The sequence below is a fragment of the Manis javanica genome, chromosome 11 (assembly GCF_040802235.1).
Source record: "Manis javanica isolate MJ-LG chromosome 11, MJ_LKY, whole genome shotgun sequence".
Lineage (NCBI taxonomy): Eukaryota > Metazoa > Chordata > Mammalia > Pholidota > Manidae > Manis > Manis javanica.
In genome coordinates, this window is record NC_133166.1 from 102,191,283 (window position 1) to 102,197,689 (window position 6,407).

Consider the following 6,407-nt stretch of genomic DNA (forward strand, 5'->3'; position numbering starts at 1 on the left):
ATGTGAGTAATGAACCTGATATAATGAACCAAACTTTACAATTATTAACATTCTGCCATTTTTATTTAATCAACTCTCTCGCCCCTGCCTTTTTTTTTTTTTTTTTTTTTGCCCCCTGGGGTATTTTCAAAGCATATGGCAGATACAATTTCATTTCCCCTGTAAATGCTTCAGAGTGTATCTTCAAGAAATAGGACTTTTTAACAACTCCATCACAATGCCATGAACATATCCTACAGTAATTTCTTATTATCGGCCCTTAATCAGCCTGTGTAGTTTTCCCCAATTGTCTCAAAAGTGCGTTTTCACAGTTGGTTTGTTCAAATCAAGATCCAACTAAGAAACAACTAAAGTAAGTTGCCTTTAGTGGCTTAATCTCTAACAGTTTCCCTCGTTTTCTTTTTACCATTCATTTGTGAGGAAATAGTCATTTTTCTTACAGAAGTGCCCACTTAAGATGGCATCCCCCCACCCCCCTGCCCCCATCTCCCTATAAACTGGTAACAAGATCTAGAGGCTTGATTAAATTCAGACCTGATCTTTCTCATCATAAGGGCACAGGCCTTTAAATATTTTACTTACTCCATACACTCCAATTACATAATTTTTAAGCAAATTTCAGATATATTTCATTCCTAAAAAAAGATAAGGTCTTAATAAAAAGAAAATACCACATGGCCACATTAATATTATCAGACCAAAAAAAATTCCTTAGTATATAATCAAATAATCTAGTCATTGTTCATATTTCCCTGTCTCATAAAGGTTTTTGTATATTTTTTTGTTCATATAAGTTTGAGATGTTGCAATTGGTTGACGTGTCTCTTAAATGTCTGTAATCCATAGATACCTTGTCTGTTTTTTCCTTGCAAATTACCTGTTAAAAAACTGGGCTGTTTATCCTATGGATCATTCCCATGGTGACATTTCACAGGAGGTTTTTATTGCCCCTGTATTTTCTGCGAATTGGTCATTGAAGTCAGAGACCAGGTGAGATTTGATTTTTTTTGTTTTTGCAAGAATACTTAATAGATTTGTGTACTTCATGGAAGAGAGCATGTATTGTCTGGTTGTATTTCTTTGTTGAGGTTAGTAGTCATTGACATCTTCGTTCCATTATGTCACAGGCATTGGAAAATGACAGTATTTTCTTACAAAGTGCTTGATTTCTTCCTTGTAGTTACCGGTTTTCAAAACAATGAATTGATTCCTTCGTATCCCCTAATGACTGAGAGGTTTTTCTCCCTTAGTGTCTTTATGCTTTATGCATTCATGGATTTAAACGTATTTAATGCATTTCAGTCCTTTGTAAGTGTTGTTCGTATTCAAACTGTTTCCCATCTTTGGCCAGAGGGAGCCTCTTCTAGTTGATTTCAGAGTCTTTTTTGACACAACCTTAAATGGGTCTTGACTAGATGTCCAGGCTCATCTTGTACATTTCCCTCCACAGACCTGGAATAAGCTATTTCCTCTAATGGTCTCTGGTTGCCTTTGTGGAAAAGGGTATTTAGAGACCATAATCTCAGCACTGGGGGCACTTGTTACTGTGTAGGTCATGGGCTTCAGGTCTTTACAGTGGACAAAGCTAGGGGAAGTTTTTTAAATGTAAGTGCATTGTGAGTTTATATTAATACTTCTAATTCAAGTTTACAACTGCGTAAACATACACATACACACCGTATTGTACTTCTCTAATTTCTTCCACACTGAAATTTTTAATGTGTGTGTGTGTCTTCTGAGAAGAAGCTTATGGAACCAGAAGTCAGCTGCCCGTGTCAGCCTGTCTGGCCCACTGGGACGTAGGACCTGGCCCACTGGGCGTGCTCACCCTTTCTCCCCTGGACCGGTAGCCCTCCTCTTCACCTGTACCAACTGTTTCAGAATACACAAACAAGGCTGAAGCCTCCTGGAGCAGGAAGCTCAGGCTTGGAGGGGCTTTTCTAGCACAAGTTTTCAGTCCTGGGACCAGCTAAACCAGCTCCTAGACAACTGGGGCCTTGTATCGGTAGTTCCTCAGGTTTTAAACTCTGTTCCTCATAGAAACACCAACGTGCTAGGAAGGACAGAAGGGGAGCAGAGAAGCAGGAAGAGAGGGGGCTCTGGAAGGGAGGAGGAAGCTGTAAGAAGCCCCAAAGGCACCACAGCTGACATGCACAGCTGGTCTCAGACAGTGCAGTCGGCCGGGCCTGTCAAGACCATTTAGTTTGGGTGGAAAGGAACAAGTATGTATACAGCAAAGGCACATAGATGTGTCAGGCAGTGTGCAAATGGAAGAGGCAGACCATGAACCAAAGATATTAACAGAGTCTAGAGAAGGAAAAAAATATGATTTGTGTGTGTGTGTGTGTGTGGCGAGAGGAAGAGTCAGGCTCTCCCACAGCTCTCTCTGCCCCCGTTGTGCTGGCCCCCGCCCTTCTCCCGGAGCAGGATGGAGCCCTGGGTCCTGGTTTGCAATATGAGCCCAGTAACTGGAGAACGGGAGGCTAGGGTGGGGTTAGATGGGCAGCTCCCCATCGTTTGTATACTTACGGGCCTTCCTTTCTGGCCTGGGGTGCCCCTCCCCAAAGAGCCAGTTACAGTGAGATGGGGGCACAGGAAGAGAAGCTGTGGGAATGTCTGATGGGCAGCTGGGATCTCAGGTTACTTCTTGAGCTGCTAGGGAAAAACCCTTGTTTTCGAGGGTCAGATTCGATGATGGTAGCTTGGCAGTTTTGCCTGGAGGGCTGCTCAAAGCGAGGACTTCCTGACACCCAACACTGTCACTAGATCTCTGTGCACACTGGCGGGCAGCCTGGTTTGCCCTGACCATGAGGTCACTTGACCCCAGTCTGCCCCTTACTAGCATTTAACCTTCGACAAGTCATTCTGTGCGTACAGTGAGCGGGTTAATACGGATACAACTCTTGAATTCCATGACTCCCCAATTCTGTGCCCTGTGCTCCCTAATAATCTGTTGAGTACTTTACAGTCCCCCAGTAAATGCTGCCTTATCCCTTGTTTTTGTCAGTTAATATTTGTCTGCCTTCCTATGTGCTGGACCTGCCAGCCCTGGGGCTGTGGCCGCAAAGGACACAATTGCCAGCCGCTCAGATGAGGCTGGAGGAGGCCAACTGGGGGCACCCCCCTGCCGCTTAGGGACAGGGTCCCAGAGAGAAAGTGGGCTTCAGGGGGAACAAGGTGTGGGGCAGCCAGCGAGCAGCCACCCGGACCCAGAGGCCACCTCCCCAGCTGGCTCCTCTCGGGGACTTTATTATAGTGGCGTGGGGCTCGCAGGGAGGCAGGGCGGGCACTGTTCTCCCTTCACCAGTGACAAAACGGAGGCCCACTGAGGTGCTGTGCCTTGTCTGAGGGCACACTGGCTCAGGGCTGTTCCTGTCCTACCGCCACCAGTTTGGAAAGGGGGAGGTGAGGAGTATGTAGGAAGCCTCTGTATTGTCTTGGTAGCTTTTCTGTAAATCTAGTATTATTCCAATTTTTTTTAAAATGTGGAGACTTTTGCCCATCTCATCACCTGATAGGCACCAACCAGTGAATTAATTAACCCTTACTGGTTACCGAACACCTGGTAGGTATCCGGCAGGCGGCACACACCCCTACGGGGGGGTATGGAGATGTATGAAACGTAGGTTTGCCTCTGTGAGCTCTCAATGTCCCCATGGGAAAATAAGATATGTTCCAGGGAAAAGTTACTTCCATCACTACAAAGTGGTTTGACAAGTGCCAGCAACCCACAGGAGCACAAAGGAGGCGGGAGGAACTACCAGGAGGATGTTTTTTTAAGTAGAGACAAAGGTTATTTCCTCCTATGAGACCAGTTCAGAGTGTTTTTGACCTAGTTTCAAAACACACAAGTACTTCCATCGATTGTACACACATTTACTCAGTCTTCATGGATTAGTCCTAAAGACCAAGTCCTACTGATTCTGCATCCTAAATACCCCTCACACAGATCGCCTCGTTGCTAACCTCACCACCCCCATCATATCATCTCCCTCCCGGACTAACACATCCACCTTACCCATCTCCCTTTCCTGGTTTTGACCCACCCCACTGCTGCCAAGTTAGTAGTTCCGGGCTTGTACTGCACTGAGCACCCCTCCCAGTGCGCTGAGCGGACTGCCCTGCTCAGTAGGAGGCTCACCTGTGTGTGGCAAGCAAGCTCCTTCACGTGTGGCTTCGTCCACCTTTTTATCCCCTTCACCCCCACCCCCCGGCTCCCCATCCCCGTAACCCTGCTTCAGCACAGTGAGCTGCTTCCCACTCATGAGCCCAGTGGCAGGCTTCTGAGCCTCAGTGCCTTTGCGCTTGCTGCGCACTCTTCACGGAAAGCCCTCTGCCCCCTCTGCCTATTCAAATGGAGTTTATTCTCCAACCTGCAGTGTAAACACCCTCTTTCTGGTTCCCCGAAGTAGTCACTTCCTTCTCAGTCTCCCGTAGCACGCTGCTGCTATGGTACTCATGTGTACTGCGCAAGTTTATTTGATGTATTCACCTACTAATTCTGTCCGTAAACATGTATTAAGCAACTCCAGTGTGCCAGGGCTGTGGCGGGACGAAAAGATAGAAGTCCCTGCCCTCTCAGAGGCTCCTGCCACTGAGGACTTGGAGATACGCAATAGCAATGACAGAACAGGTGACAGTGGTGCTATGATAATGCTATGATGAGAGGCATGGAGCCAGGGGAGGGCAAAGGGGTGCCGGCCACTCTGGGAGGAGGCCCAGCACGGGGATCAGACAGGGCTTCCCGGGAGGAGCAATGCGCAGATGAGCTGGGAAGCCCAAGCAGGGATTTGCAGTCTGTTTCCCCACCGAGTTCTTCCAGAGCGAGCCTGCATCTTACTTGCTGTCACATTGCCCCAGATCTAGATCTGTAGCTACCCATAGTAGGTGCTCAATAAATACGTTTCTTGCTTACATAAATTACTGAGCAAACAAAATGAATGAGCAAATGAATACCATCTTACTTTGGAGAAGTGGACTTCAGAGTCTCAGCTTAAACACTTCAGCTTCTGGTATCCGGTGGCTGGGTTGCAGACAAAGGCTGTGTTCTGCCCATGCATCTCACGCGCCTTACTGTAGCACTTCTTTTTTGAACTTTAGATTCAGTTCAGTAACACTGTGTGAGTGACCAGTGGTTTCACTTTTTTTGGAATGAGTTTGTGGTTTTTGTTTCAGTATGCTATAGAACGAAGTATTTCATTTAATTTGTTAATGTCTATAAATGTTACAGATAATATTTTCCTTAAAATGCTTTTAATGCTTTCTTAATGTAAAAAAGAAAAAAAAGTTACGAAGTGGGAGTGGAAAGAAACTGGGGGTGTGGTGGGCAGGGGGCTGGGGGAGGAGGTAGAGTTAAATACCAAGGATGGCCTTGCCTTTATACCCAGGAGTTCAGAGAACTTCCCATCTGATGTCTCTTGTTCACTACCAGGGCCTGGCCTTTTGAGTGTGATGGTTAGTTTTATGTACCCACTTGACCGGGCCATGAAGTGCCCAGGTATTTGGTCAAACATGACTCTGGGTGTGTCTCTGAGGGTGCTTGGGATGAGATTAACCTGTAAGTCAATAGACTAAGTAAAGCAAAATGGGTGGGCCTCGTTCAAACAGTCGAGGGCCTGAGCAGCATAAAAGGATGACCCTTCTCTGAGTAAGAATTCCTCCTTCCTGAATGCCTTTGACTTGGGACATCAACTTTTTCCTGCCTCCAGACTTGAACGGAAGCATCAGCTCTTGCTGGGCCTCGAGCCTGCTGGCCTACAGACTAGAGCTAGATCACAGTTCTCCAGGTTCCCAGGCCTTCAGACTTGGACTAGCACTACACTACTGGCTCTCTGGGGTGTCCAGCTTGCCAACTCATCCTGCAGATCCTGGGAATTGTCAGTCTCCATAATCGCATGAGCCAGTTCCTTATAATAAAGCTTTCTCTCTATATACATCCTATTGGTCTGTTTCTCTGGAGAACCGTGACTGATGGAACGAGGTTTTACGAACACCAGAGGAATCATCAACTCCTAGATGCCAGTGCTGGGGATTAAACATCCCCCTCAGTTTACAGATGATGAAACTGAAGCCCGAGAAGGAAGGTTCTTCCCACTGCACATTCCACAAACCATGCTCATTTCTTAGCGGAGACCATAATCAGAAATGAAACTTACAATACAAATGTCCCTGGGATAATGTACTGACATGGATTCATAATGATGTGATGAAATGTCTTCTGAAGAACAATTTTTGATGGGGGAACGCAGAGGTACAGGGAAAAAATATAGACACAGCTCCTACCCTCTCGGGGGACCTTGATCAGTGAGAGTTTCAGGTATGAGGAAGCAAAGTGCACACGATTGGCACAATTTGGTTCTTGAAAGTGAAAGGAGGCGGCATTCAGGACAATGGGAGATAGGGCACAG